Genomic DNA, 15,148 nt, shown 5'->3' on the forward strand with positions numbered 1-15,148 from the left:
GACAAAGGGAAAAGAGGGTCCTCTAGCAATCACCGGGGACAGGCCCCTCAAAATATATATTTTAGAACAGAAACTACTAAGCCCATCCCACCACATGGCTATTAGGCCAGGTTGTGTGGCTAATTGAAGCCTATAGAATCAGTATAGCTAAATTAGGGACTGGAGAGAGGGCGCAGTAGTTAACAACACTGGTTAATCTTAAAATGAGAAGGGTTTGGTTCCCAGTGCCCCCATCTGGTGCCTTAAAAAAGCCTAAGACTCCAGGGATAGGGGACTCAACACCCTCATCTGGTGTCTACAGGCACCAGGTATGCACATGGTACACATCTATACAAGCACTCTCACATACTCATAAACTAGTTTTGGTTTTTGCCGAGCAGTGGTGACACAGACCTTTAATCCCAGCACTTGGGAGGCAGACTCAGGCAGATTTCTGAATTCAACGCCAGCCTGGTCTACGGAGTGAGTTCCAGGACAGACAGGACAGCCAAGGCTATACAGAGAAACCCCTATATCAAAAAAACAAATATATAATATATTGTTTTTAAAGTTTTGGCGCAGACCTTTAATCCCAGCATTTGGGACACAGACACAGGAAGCTAGCCACATGTGGCTTACAACAGGTCCAGGCCAACCAAGCAGACATAGTAAGATCCACTCTGAAAAAAGAATTCCTAATCACTGTAGATAAATTAAATCCAAGTGATGGGTTTAATTATTTTATTTTTATTTACTTATTATTTTTATTTTATTATTTAATTATTTTATTTTATTTCTCTTTTCATATTTATTATTTAATTATTTATTTTATTTAATATTTAATTATTTAATTTTTATTTTATTTAATGGACTTTACATTTACAAAATGCCTACACATTTTTATGCAAGGTTTGTTTATACTTTACAAGGCATCTTGGTGGTTTTCTTTTTTTTATTTTTTATCTTATTTGATACTTCAAACACTATGCAGACAGTATGATGAATAGTCAGTCATCATCCCATGAGAACAGAACAAAAACGGAGCGAGGAACCACAGTAATGACTGCCATCCCATCCCCCAAGAGGCAGAGGCAGGATGATCACGTGATCCTAAGAGTGTGGAGCCAAACTGAGCAGCACAGGAATACTATGGCTCAAAAACAAAGCCAAGACCAAAACAGAGAGAACAAAGGTTCTAGAGTTAGACAATTTAAATTTATATCATAGAAAAGGTACTATTTGACTCTGGGCATTTTAATTTCCTTTCATTTCTCCCTCTTAATTTTTCTTTTATTTAGTAATATCATGAGGGTAAAGTACGGGGGAGGGATGTATGTGCACGTGTGTACACACTAGCACAGGTGGTGAATGTCATGGCTTCAGCACAGAGGTCAGAGAATTACGTTCTATTATCTCCTTCTACTACAGATTCCAAGGAATGAGCTCATTGTAAGGTTGGCAAGGCAGGCACTTTTACCCAATTAAGCTGGTCTAAATTGAATACCTTTCTAAGCCTCAGTTTCCTGCTCCATAAAAATGGGACAAAAAGCATTTAGCCCAAGGTTTGTTATGAGGAGCAAGATGCCATGGGCTAGACTCTCAGACACACCACTTACTACTGAATGATGAATGATGTGTAAGTGATCAAAGATTATACTCAAGGGTACATGGATCCAAACAGAATATTCTTAAAAGGGGGGAGGGAGTGTGCAGTATATGGGCATGAACACATCATTAATCCCAGCACTAAGGCAGGAGGACTTCCATGAGTTTGAGTGAGTGCCAAGTACACAGTGAGTACCAAGCCAACCAGGGTTACATGGTACGACTGTCTTTCAGAAGAACCAAACCAAAAAGGCTACAGGAGGGCCAGGTACATTTAATTACCAGCTGCCATTTGGGACCTAAGCCACCAGTTTATACAATTGAGGATGGAAGCGAATCTGTAGCATTTGGTTCAGTAAAGCACAATGGCTGCTCACAATCCTCATGTGGCTTTGGTGCACAAACTGTCCATCCTGTTCTGCAGCAGAAGAGGAAGTCACAAAAAGGCCAGAAAAACACTCAGTGTGAGAGGGTAGAGGGTGGGGGAGAAAGAAGTGTGAGCCGAGAACCCTCAAGTTCCTTTCTATGCCTAAAGATAACACTTACCCCCTCTCCCCAATTATCTAGTCTCCCCATCCCTGCGGATACACAGATACAACAAAGTGATGGAGGGTGATTTGGTTTTGAAAGCTCTTCATATGCATCCTCCACCACCACCCCCCCTTCCCAAGACCATATTCCAAAAACATTATCTCAAATAAAACAGAGGGTAGGGGAGTGGGAAAATTGCCAGGCCAATTCCATAGGCTCACTGTTTTTAATGATGGAAACACCAGAAGAAGGAAAAACAAAACAAAACAAAACCAAAACCATTCCTGCAGTTCATCAACTGTAATCTAAAAGCTGATAACCTATTTGAGCAGATGAAATGCTATTAAGGCACTAAGTGGTAAGTATGTGGACTGGATTAAGTGAAAAATGAAGATTGCAACATGATGTAGATTCAAGCATTACATCTAAATACGGCTGGAATTATATGGCCATTGATACAAATAAAAAAAACTGTGCGGTAGCTAAACCGTCTTCGCACTGATTTGGTTTAGCTACAGTGCATGACACTTAAAAAGCACAATCACCCTGTCTCGAAAAAACAACAACAACAACAACAAACCCACAATCACCTTTAAGCCTCAAGATAGCATGCCTTTTGACAATTTCTATACTCATAGATCCTTCTTGAACTATAATTTGTATTGCATATTGTAACTACTGTGGCATTTAGAAAATGCAAATTTCAAATGAATGGTCTTGCCCTTTGCTAGCTGTTAAAGCTTGAGCAAATCACTACACTTCAGTTACTTCTTTGGTAAAATGAGGGAGAAGCCAAATCTTAAGTGTCTGAGTTGTCAGGAAAACTATACTTTTGGTTTTCCTTCCTTTTGTGCTCCTGGGAACGCCAGCTCAGACCACTGACCACAAAAGTATCCATTAATGGACTTTGAAAAATATGGTGAAAAAAAAATGCTGGCAGTGTGTGCCTTTAATCCCCACACTTGGGAGGCAGCAGCATCAAGTGGATCTCTGAGTTCAAGGCCAGCCTGACCTACATGGTGAGTCCTAGGAACAGCCGGGACTATGTAGAGAGATCTTGTCAAAAAAAAAAAAAAAAAGGAAAGGAAAGGAAAGGAAAGGGAAAAGGGAAAAGGGAAAAGGGAAAAGGGAAAAGGGAAAAGAGGGAAAAGGGAAAAGGGAAAAGGGAAAAGGGAAAAGGGAAAAGGGAAAAGGGAAAAGGGAAAAGGGAAAAGGGAAAAGGGAAAAGGGAAAAGGGAAAAGGGAAAAGGGAAAGGAAAGGAAAGGAAAGGAAAGGAAAGGAAAGGAAAGGAAAGGAAAGGAAAGGAAAGGAAAGAGCACTGCAAAGTGCACTGGAGAACCGTGTAACTAGGCTTCCTATTATAAGTAACGCACAACACAAACTCTATGAAAATGATTCCCGTTTCCGTGAATTTCGGAGACCATGCTCAGTGTGCTCCCTTTCTACCACATCCACGGCCTTGGCACTGATGTCGGTGAAAGGTAAGGAACGTAACACAAAAGAATTCGGGTCTAGACAGCTGAAGTTGACAGGCTCTACTGTGTTATCTCCAAGACTGAAGGAAAACTCGAGCCTACATTGTTTTCTTTGAGCGGTCAAGTCACCTAGCCTTCTAGGGATCATGGACAAACTTTCCTGAAGGAGCTGAAGGAGGATGCATTGTTGCCCTTCCTAATCTGACCTTCAGCAAAGCCTGTGTGTCTCCCTCTGTGCCAGAAACTGCCAAGGCCGTGGACCTCTGGCTCACATTCTGAACTGCACGCACTCTTGAGAGATGCCTTTCTCCTCTTTCGGTGAGATCGACTTTCCAGTAAGGCTGCCTCAGTGCTTAAGAAGTGAGGGGAAGGTTCACGTGCCACAGCGGCAGTGGTGCTAGCAGAGATCCATCTGTTTAGAATCTGTTTGCTCGGACTTCTGGCTACTCCACAAGAAGACCAGCCTGGGGGCAGGACTGACTGGGCCTGAGACTTTCCACAGTGTTTTGCCGCCACCCCTGGTCAACAGACTCTACCTTGTGCCCTTTCTGAAGGAGGCTTTATCTTTCCCAGTCGCTGAGGGAAGTGCTGGCTCTCTGGGAAGCTCCAGGTTTGTTTTCTTAAAAGATAGATTCCAACTCGTGAACGACTTATTTACCACCCCTCCCAAAACAAGCCCGTTTGTAAGCGAGTTACCCACAATTATTATTATTCTTTGCCCGAAAACTTGATCCCCTTTCTCCAAAGGCAAAAGCTCTTAGGCAGCATTTGCATTATAAATGCTTGCTCTCTAAGCCTCCAGTCGGCCTAGCAGATCTCCAGGTGGAGCATCTACAAGACTCAACCCCCACAGGAAGACTTAAGGCACCTGGGGTGAAGGCCACAGGAGACCATTTCTCTCCTCTCCTCTCCTCTCCTCTCCTCTCCTCTCCTCTCCTCTCCTCTCCTCTCCTCTCCTCTCCTCTCCTCTCCTCTCCTCTCCTCTCCTCTCCTCTCCTCTCCTCTCCTCTCCTCTCCCTCATTTATCTTCTTTATCTACCTGGGTAGAGTTAAGAGACAGAATTACCTATTTCAATCTGAGCTATATGGTATATTACCATCAATAATAATAGTTGTTCTGGGCATAGTGCCTCATGACTCTGAGTTCAAGACCAACCTCATCTAAATAGAGCTCCAGGCTAGTTAGGGAAACATAGTGAGACCCTGACTCAAATAGTAATAGTGATAGAGGTTACTTCTCATGACTTCATACTAGTGGACTGGTGAAGCGGTGCAAATGACATATGTAATTCACATGCTACCTTCTAATAGCAACTGGTATTACCAAAACTAGCCAATTTACATGAATCCTGAAATTTTACACCAACTAATTAGAATTTCAGTGAAACCATTATAAGCAACTGCTAATCCTCTCATTTTGCAGATGAAGAAACCAAGACAGAAGGCTACATTGTCCTTGGGTGGCTCAACTGGGTCCTGGACCCAAACTGTTAAGTTCTAAAGCCCCACCCACTTTTCAGCACCCTGCAATGGAGGAGTCATTTGGTGCCTTTACCAGTCAGCCAACCACTTACTCCCCTGCTAGTCCGTTACTCACATTTGAATGCTTATATAATGACAGCATTTTCCCCTGAACCAACTCCCTCCAAATGTCATTTCCTCCATCTATAAACAGACTGAACACATCCCTGACTTACATTTTAATAAAGCCATTTCACATTTCAGATTTTCTTAACCCTGCAGTAAGCCCTAGGGCCGTGCCACAGGTCCAGAGCTGAATTCCAGCTCAGAGTGGAGGATGTGGGAATACTGTAGGCTAAGAAAAGAGCAAGAGAGCAAATGAGAGAGAGAGGTCCCCTAAGTGCTGCCTTACCCAACTATTTCCCAGCAGGCAATGGATTAAGACACAAAGGAAACATATGGAGATGAAAAAAGCATGCTGGGGTCCATGTTCCTATTAAACATGCACATTGGGTCATTTGAAATCATGAAAGCATGAAGTAAGCTACCCAAATATGTCCACAGAGCCCAGACTGTAGTCACTGCCTTATACCTTTCTTCTTCTTCTTCTTCTTCTTCTTCTTCTTCTTCTTCTTCTTCTTCTTCTTCTTCTTCTTCTTCTTCTTCTTCTTCTTCTTCTCCTTCTCCTTCTCCTTCTCCTTCTCCTTCTCCTTCTCCTTCTCCTTCTCCTTCTCCTTCTCCTTCTCCTTCTCCTTCTCCTTCTCCTTCTCCTTCTTCTTCTTCTCCTCCTCCTCTTCCTCCTCCTCCTTCTCCTCCTTCTTCTTTTGTTTTTTTCGAGACAGGGTTTCTCTGTGTATCCCTGGCTGTCCTGGAACTAACTCTGTAGACCAAGCTGGCCTTGAAATCAAAATTCTGCCTGCCTCTGCCTTCAAAGTGCTGGGATTAAAGGCATGCGCCACCACTGTCTAGCATACCTTTCTTCTTGAAGGGACACACATCAACAGGATACCAGGGCACAAAAATCCAGAAGAAACCAAAACCAGGTCTGCCCATCCTCACCCCCTCACCAGACAAAGAGAAATGACTGTTAGCTCCAAAAGACTCAATGGTTTACATTGACTCAATTATCCCCAGGCAGAATAGCAAACTCTATCATCATCCACAAAACTTTACTGAATATGAACCATACAGAAAAACACCATACTGGCCACTAAGAAAAACTTGTACAAGAACACCCAGAAGTGCTATTCTATGAACTCTCTCAGATACCCTGGTGCCTGGCTGTCTCCCTCTTCTCATCATGGATTACAGACTCAGTAGTTCATTTAGCCTTTGGTTTAGGCTGCCAGGCACTGGATTTTAGTGCCTCTCTTCCTCCTGTTCCTATGGAGGAAAAAAAAAAAACCTGAGTTTTAGGAGTCAAATTATCCTGTCTTTGAACCCTAACTGGGAGGTGGGGGGAGGGAAAGGATCAGGATGCAAAAGCTTTTGGGTCAAGGTGAATGCCTGGGGTGATGAAATGAGAAAGGAGTCTGCTGGAATAGCAAGTAAGGGACAAGCCCTAGGAACCTTTACAAAAAGGCTTGGTGGACAGCCAGAAGTAGGTCTTCTACAACTTTACAGCACCTTCTTGCATTTCCCTTTTAATTCTTTCTCAGTTTCATTGGGTGAATATTAGTCAGGTTCCAGCTGCGTTGCCTGATTGTTCTTGCCCGGGACTTGAGCAAGAGGTAATGCTCATTTTACATCTCTTTCAAAAGATTATTTGGATAGCCCTTCACCTGTGAATAGAAGATCCCCGCATTAGAAAGGGTGTCGGGAAAGCCAGGTTTCAACAACTCGAAGAACAAACGGGAGTCAAGTCCTGTCCCTGAGCCCCTAAACAAAATGTAAGGACTAAATTGGTAATGCTAATACAATGTGGCATTCTGGGCTCAGTCTTTACCAGCAACAGTAACAGCTGGAAACTAAAACAGATCATTACCTGAGAACCAACCTTCACTTTTCCTCTTTTCCTTCCTCCTCTGCCTTTGCTCTTCCAAAAACTCTCCTTGCAGTCTTGGAAGGTTGACTGTGGGGTCCAACTTGAGCCCTAGAAGGATTACTCCATTTTGTTAGTGTTCTTGTTGAGTTCTTTACCCCAGCTACACACAGAGACCAAAGAAACCCATAGATGAAACATGCTTCCGGTTTTAGGTACTCTCGTGTGCATGTACATCCTCAAGAGGATCCCATAAGAATACTGTGCTTTCCAGTGAATCTCCCTATGTATGATAGAAGTATTTTTCCATTCCCTAAGGTTCATTTACATTGTTCACTTGAAAATGTAAATAGCAGCGGGCCATGGTGGCGCACGCCTTTAATTCCAGCACTCGGGAGGCAAGGCAGGCAGATTTCTGAGTTCGAGGCCATCCTGGTCTACAGAGTGAGTTCCAGGACAGCCAGGGCTACACAGAGAAACTCTGTCTTGAAAAAAAAAACAAAAACAAAAAAAGAAAGAAAGAAAGAAAGAAAGAAAGAAAGAAAGAAAGAAAGAAAGAAAGAAAATGTAAAAGGCAAAAATAAGTCTATGTGCTGTGTGTGTTATGAAGATTTCCACAGTGACCTCAAAATGTAAAGGCATCTAGTACTATGATACAACAGACATAATCCTAAACATTATTTAGTACCCTTCTTTTTTTTTTTTTTTTTGAGACAGGGTTTCTCTGTGTAGCCCTGGCTGTCCTGGAACTCACTCTGTAGACCAGGCTGGCCTTGAACTCAGAAATTCGCCTGCCTCTGCCTCCCAAGTGCTGGGATTAAAGGCGTGAGCCACCACGCCCGGCTAGTACCCTTCTTTAGGAATATATGTTATATAAATAATATTTACAACACCAGCAACTATAAGCATGGAACCCAACAATCTATATCTTAACGAACCATCCTGATTCTTCATTTTCTTCCATCTGTATCTTACCAAGTTTTAACTCTATTAAAAATTCCAACATGCCTTTAAAGGGCACGCCTTGCTATTTTATGCTTCTTGGCATCCTATGAACCTTCCTTTATATTTCAGGACTGCTTTTAGAATAACAGTATTTATTCTACTTTATTTGAAGTCAAGGGGGAAAAAAAGACATCTTCTTGCCCCTTAATAATTTTAAGTCTAGACCTTTTCAACACCCCAAGAGGCCATTGCAAATATTTTCATTCCTTTCTCTTTTGGTATCCAAGGAGGTTTTTAGTACTTTCTTTCATTTATTTTGCAAATATTCCTTGAAGGATAAACTGTGATAAATATGCTAATTTTCCTTCACACACATATTTTGAAATGAGGCCCAATATTAGAGCCAATCCTTTCTAGAAGGTAGTTCTTTAAGAGTCAAATCCATCTCCATTGCAGACTATGTTAAACCCTCATTTTTAAAGACTTCTTATTCAATGAGTTAATTGCATTATAGGCTATGACAGGGCTATTCTGATCACCTGGGTTTGGAGCAGTCGCTGTAGTAAGACTGCACCAAACAAAAATGGTAACTTTGAATAAGCTCAGGGTCCCAGTGTTAGGACTGGATCAAGGCCAAATTTGAAGGAAGCAAGTGGACCTTGGGGCTTATCGACTGAGAAATCAGGAGGTACACTGAGAGGGAGCACTAGCCCTAGAAACAAAGAAATCTCAATCCTGACCCCTTCGTTGTAGTGCTAATCTGGACAGGTTAGCAACCTTCTGCGCATGTGTGGAGACAGGGATGATGATGGAAGCTAGCTCATAAAGTTGTAGTAAAAATTATGAGAAAGAATCCATAGCAGATCTGTAGCTCTCTCCCTACACTTGAGTGCTCATCAAATGCCAATACTTACTCTCTCCTGGGAAGTATGCAGGCCTTACCCGAAGCTCCTCCCACTGTCCATACCGGTCCTCTCCGAGCTGAGGCACTTCCTTCATCCTTAATGGTACTGATGACTTCCCCCACCCCACCCCCGCCTCCTTATTTCACTTTTAGCACCCTGATGAGCTCAGGTGATGAAAGTCAACCCTTCATTTCAGGTCAGAGCAAGCACTCTCTAAAATGCAATGGCACAGAAGAGTCTTCTGAAATTGGAAAGCAAAGCCCCTCGGGTAGTCTATGTAAAGAGGAAGAAAGGGGTCTGAAGGGTCATTTGGAGATGTGGAAGGTTTCAGTTTCTGCTAGAATTCTGGAGCTGAGAAGACTGCCATCAACCAAGTGGAAAACTTTCAGGTCCAGAAGTAAGCAAGTCACACAAGCAGCAAGATAGTGTATGTAGATTTAGACAAAGGCAAGAGTCTAAGGCCAGGAGGAGCAGGAGGCGAGGCCAGAATGAAATAGCATTTCCTGGGCATTGGATTCAGGGCAAGAGTCTTTAGAGATGAAAAGGAGGAAAGGGCAGAAGTAGATCCTAACTCCGGATGTGATAGATGAAGCTAACACATAGTTAGGATGGTTACAAAGTGTCACCACAAGGCTGGCAATCTCTACAGTCCCGGAACAGGACTATGATTGTAGCAGCTTCAAGGCAAATGTGTTGGAGTCAGTAAGTTCTTCTGGTTGTTTATTCAAAATGAAGTCACATTTTTAAAACTTCATCTTTATTTGGGGCAAAATAACAATTCGTAGGCTATCCTGGCTGTGCTTTTCGGAATGTGTTTCCGGCTAATGCAAGACTGGAGGGGAAGGAACAGTCAAGTGAGATACAAAAAAATCAGCAGGATTCCAGTTCTCTTCTGCTTACAAGGGAATCTACACTTTCCAAATTCAGGGAGAAGGGGCCCTTCCAGGGTTCTTTGCCAATTGTGAGTCTGTTTTGGCTCCCAAAGAAACTTTGCTCTCCTTAAGCTGGCAGTTCTCAATTCCAATCTTTTTCTGAGAAATGTAGAGCATAGCTGGGGCTCCTTAGGGAACTATTGTAGCCTCAAGGAAGCATTTTGAGTGTCCTCTGGAATAAATCATCAGCTTGGAGTCAGTTTAAGATTTGTGGACCCTGGGGGGGAAGGGCTTTGTTCCTTGCCTCTAGATCTCCTTTATAGACAGAATAGGTGGTCAGTAAAATTACAATTGAATGACTTGCTTCAATGCATGAAAGCTACGTTTCACAGCAGTGTATCAAAGATGTTAGAACACAAGGTTAGCTATAGGTTAAAAAGACACTTTAAAGGCATCTCAATGCTATGCATGGTGACGTACAACTATAATCTTAGCAATGACGAGACGGAAACCGGAGGATTATAAATTCAAGGCCAACTTGAACTGCAGAGTAAAACATTGTTTCAAGATATAATAAAGGCCGGGCGTGGTGGCGCACGCCTTTAATCCCAGCACTTGGGAGGCAGAGGCAGGCGGATTTCTGAGTTCGAGGCCAGCCTGGTCTACAGAGTGAGTTCCAGGACAGCCAGGACTACACAGAGAAACCCTGTCTCGAAAAACCAAAAAAAAAAAAAAAAAAAAAAAAAAAAAAAAGATATAATAAAGGGACATCTCAAGTAAGGAAACAATCCTTGCTTGGATTTCTATTCAGACATTAAATAATGGGATAATTAGAAATTTGAAAACAAGTTATAATATTAGATAACTTTATGTACTCTGTAGTGTTTTAAAAGACTTTAAGTGTTATCATTTTAAAATACATTTGGGGGCTGGCTGAAGACCACTGTTTGCTCTTCCAGAGGACCCAGGTTCAATTCCCAGCACTCACATGGTGGGTGACTCACCAAACAGTCTGTAACTCTGGTCTCAAGGACCCAATATCCTTGTCTGGCCTTTGTAGGCACTACATATACATGATGCATAGACATACATGCAGGTAAAATCCTCATTCATATAAAAATAAACATACTTTAATTCATAATAAAGAAGGTTTTTTTAAATTAAAATACAGATTCCTTAGATGAGTTTGAAAAATGAACAGAGGAACCCATCTTTCACTCAGCGGGCTACAAAGAAGAGTGAAGGAATGCTTGCCCTTCATCTCAATCCCAGGATTGAAATGCTAGGTTTCTCCTCAAGCCTTCTTTGGTCACTCCAAGCACAACTGAATTGTTTGTTTGTTTGTTTAGAGATGCATATTATTATTATCATGATATGCTACAACAATTAATGTTTACCAGTCCATGAATGCACAAGGAAAGGATTATACATGGTTTTGTTACTACAAAAATAATTGGGTTTATGGTCATTACTATATCCCATCCAAAAATAAAACCATATCACATAAAGAACTGTTTTCTTCACTTGCAAAGAATATTTCTCCCAATATCATCATTTCTGGTTTGTTTTGGTGTTTTTCCTTCATTTATTTATGTATTTACTTTACATCCTGATTGCTGCCCCACTCATCCTGCACCCCCTTCACAAATTCCCTCCCCCATCTCCCTTAATTTCTCCTCTGGGAGGTGGCAGGCCTCCTGGGGTATCCCTATACTCTAACACATCATATCTCTGCAACGTTATGCAAATCCTCTTCTACTGAGGCCAGACAATGCAGTACACTTAGGAGAATGGATTCTACAGTCTTAGGAAAAGCCCCTGCTCCAGCTTTTTTTTTTTTTTTTTAAAGATTTATTTATTTATTATATGTAAGTACACTGTAGCTGTCTTCAGACACTCCAGAAGAGGGCGCCAGATCTCGTTACAGATGGTTGTGAGCCACCATGTGGTTGCTGGGAGTTGAACTCTGGACCTTTGGAAGAGCAGTCGGGTGCTCTTGCCCACTGAGCCATCTCACCAGCCCCCCTGCTCCAGCTTTTAGGAAACCCACATGGAGATTGAGCTGTACATCTCCATACAGCTGAATTCTAATTCCTCTGACCTCTTAGAATACATTTTACTTATCCACCTAGCTCTTCACACATTGTCAGCTTTTGGTTCTTTGCAAATGTCTTAGCTTTCCTTCCTTTCCAATATCCTGCCTGGCTTAAGGCCTTAAGAGGGTATAAACAGACAGGTACCTTTAGTCCTAGCACTAGGGAAGCAGAGGGAGATGGAACTCTGAGTTCGAGGCTAGCTTGGACTACAGAGTGGGTTCTAGGACAGCCAGCTCTACACAGAGAAATCCTATCTCAAAAACAACAAAAGAGGATATAAACACTATAAGACTATGTATCTTGTTATTTCACATGTAATTCCCAAATTCTTGTTGATATGTAAAATTAAGTTGAAGATAAAATTTCTAAACCATGTGTGGTGGCGCATGCCTTTAATCCCAGCACTCGGGAGGCAGAGGCAGGCAGATTTCTGAGTTCGAGGCCAGCCTGGTCTACAAAATGAGTTCCAGGACAGCCAGGGCTACACAGAGAAACCCTGTCTCAAAAAAAAAAAAATCTAGATTAAAAAAAAAAAGCTAACCTATCTAGAGAGTTGGAACAGCAGTTAAGAGCACTTGTTGCTCTTGCAGAGGACCTGGGTTCGATTCCCAGCACCTAGCCATCTGAACAACAGCCATCTGTAACTCCAGTGACCTCTTCTAACTGCTATGGCACCAGACATGCAGGTGTTGTACATAGATATATGTACACAAATGACCGAAACATAAAATAATGAAATAAGCAAATCTTTAAAAAAATAAACTAAGAAAACCTATAGAAAAATTCAACGAATGGGAAAATTAACTGTGTAAATCTGTCTAGAGATTTTGGGAGGAGTTGCTTTTATGTTGTTTTGTTTTACATTTTATAGTACTTGTCATTGTGGATTTTTTCCCCTAAATACTTGCCAATATGTTTCTGGTATCGAATTGTCACCCCTAAATTATTTCAACATTCCTTTCTTAAGAAAGGGGGCACTTGCTGGGTGGTGGTGGCGCATGCCTTTAATCCCAGCACTTGGGAGGCAGAGGCAGGCAGATTTCTGAGTTCGAGGCCAGCCAGGGCTACACAGAGAAACCCTGTCTCAAAAAACAAAAAACAAAAAAAGAAAGAAAGAAAGGGGGCACTTTTCTATATGGGTACAATATTATTTTCACAACTAAGAAATTTGACCTTGTTACACGGCTATTTACTGTGCAGTTCATATTCAAATTTTCCCAATTGTTTCCATTCTGAGTGCCCTTTTGTATTCAATGCTGGGAACTGAGCCTTCAGGAACTTTAGGCAAGAACCCTACCACAAAGTTGTATCTCCAGCCCTTGAGCCCTTGAAAGCTTTATTATTACTACTACCACTACTACTACTACTACTACTATTTGAGATAGGATTTCTCTGTGTAGCCCTGGCTGTCCTGGAACTCATCCTGTAGACCAGGCTGGCCTCAAACTCAAAGAGATCAGCCTGCATCTGCCTCCTAAGTGCTGGGATTAAAGGCGTGCACCACCACTGTGCAGCCTGAAAGCTATTCTTAAATCCATGTCTTCAGCAATGTTTATAGCCTGTATTTGGTCTGTTTAGCCTCTTGTGATCTAAAGTAACCCTCTAATTGTTCAGTCCTTCATAATGCTGGCATTTTAAAGCAAGCCTATATTTGTCTAAATGTTCCTTCATTTCTAGATTTGGGCTTGACCTTTAAAAAAAAAGAAACAACAGAGATGTTTATGTGTTTTGCCAGATTGTCTGGCTGTGATGTTTGTGTTTGTGCATGTGTGTGCTTCACTAATGCCCTAAACATAGGTGTGCTATAGGAATAATCATGGCTACTCTCACAGAGCTAGTGCAAAATGTTGTACTGTACTTGCTGAGAAGTAGGGCTTTGAGGCTCTAATTGATTTTGTCTGCCTCAATTACTGTCCTTACATTTGTGCCAGATCTAGAGAGGTAGCTTGTTTTGTGATAACTTTCATTTTGAACAGTTGTTGTAAACATTTAGTGACCATTTGTGCTTTCTGTCCTTTGAAGAGGCCTGTTTAAGCCTTTTGACCACATTTAAAGGTCATTTGATGTACTTTCACATGTTTGTGCACCGTAAGTTATAACATTTATTTTCTATTCTCAACAGATTCATCTTTATTTTTAAGATTTATTTATTTATTTATTTATTTATTTATTTATTTATTATATGTAAGTACACTGTAGCTGTCTTCAGACACCCCAGAAGAAAACATCAGATTTCGTTACAGATGGTTGTGAGCCACCACATGGTTGCTGGGATTTGAACTCAGGACCTTTGGAAGAGCAGTCAGTGCTCTTAAACACTGAGCTATCTCTCCAGCACCTCATCTTTATTTTTAAATTGTATGTATGGGGGCAATGCGAGTGAGTGCAAGTGGGCACTGGGTTACCCTGGAGTGGAGTTGTAAGCCATCTGACTTGGGTGCTGGAGATCAAACTCAGGTCCTCTTGGAGGGCTGGATTTACTCTTATCCAATGAGTCATCACTCCAGGTCCCATTTCTCTTTCTTCACTCTCATGAAATTTCTTCATCTAAGATGAAGTACATACGTACTCTAATGAGAAGCTTGGGGACCATATTTCAATACTGTCACTTACTGTGGTGACTCTAGACAAAGGTTTTAAATGTTTAGTTTCCTTGTGTGTAAGTTGGGGACAGTAGTGGTACATACTTCCTAGGGTAGTAGGGCACTAATAAGTTTGTGTACTACTGTAAGTGGTAAGTGTCATGGTACAGGGAAAAGATGGGTAACCATTATCAGCTTCTTCGGTTTACAGCTCCCATATCACTTGAAGACTCAGAGAATTCATTCAAGTGCTTATCCTATAAAGAGGCTCCTGGGCCTTACTCAACCATAACTGCCTGCCCATAACCATGTGTTAACATATACAAGAAAAAGAGAGGTGACACATCATCTATTCACCCCTCACATCCCCTACCCCCAAACTGGGCTTTTCATGTAGTGCTTCAAAGGTAATAAACTCTCATAGTACAGGAAGATGCTTGGCAAATGGGTGTTAACTTATGGATGGGGAACTATGGAATGTTGCGGCATTCATCAAGTAGAGGTGATAAAAGGAAAAAACGGTCAACGGCTAAGTGGGCAGCTGATTGGCTGAAGCCCAGAACGCATCACAATAGAACCTCCAATATAAGAAAGGCTTTCCTCAGGCAAAGTTAATAGCTTTCCAGCCAACTTAACCACAGGCATGTGAGAGCTAATGCTGCCTATATTGAAGGTTCATGGGAAGCTCGGGGACTACCCGAGCCCCTCCCAGCCC

The sequence above is a fragment of the Mus caroli genome, unplaced genomic scaffold (assembly GCF_978045245.1).
Source record: "Mus caroli unplaced genomic scaffold, Mus_caroli_1 scaffold_5, whole genome shotgun sequence".
Taxonomy (NCBI): Eukaryota; Metazoa; Chordata; class Mammalia; order Rodentia; family Muridae; genus Mus; species Mus caroli.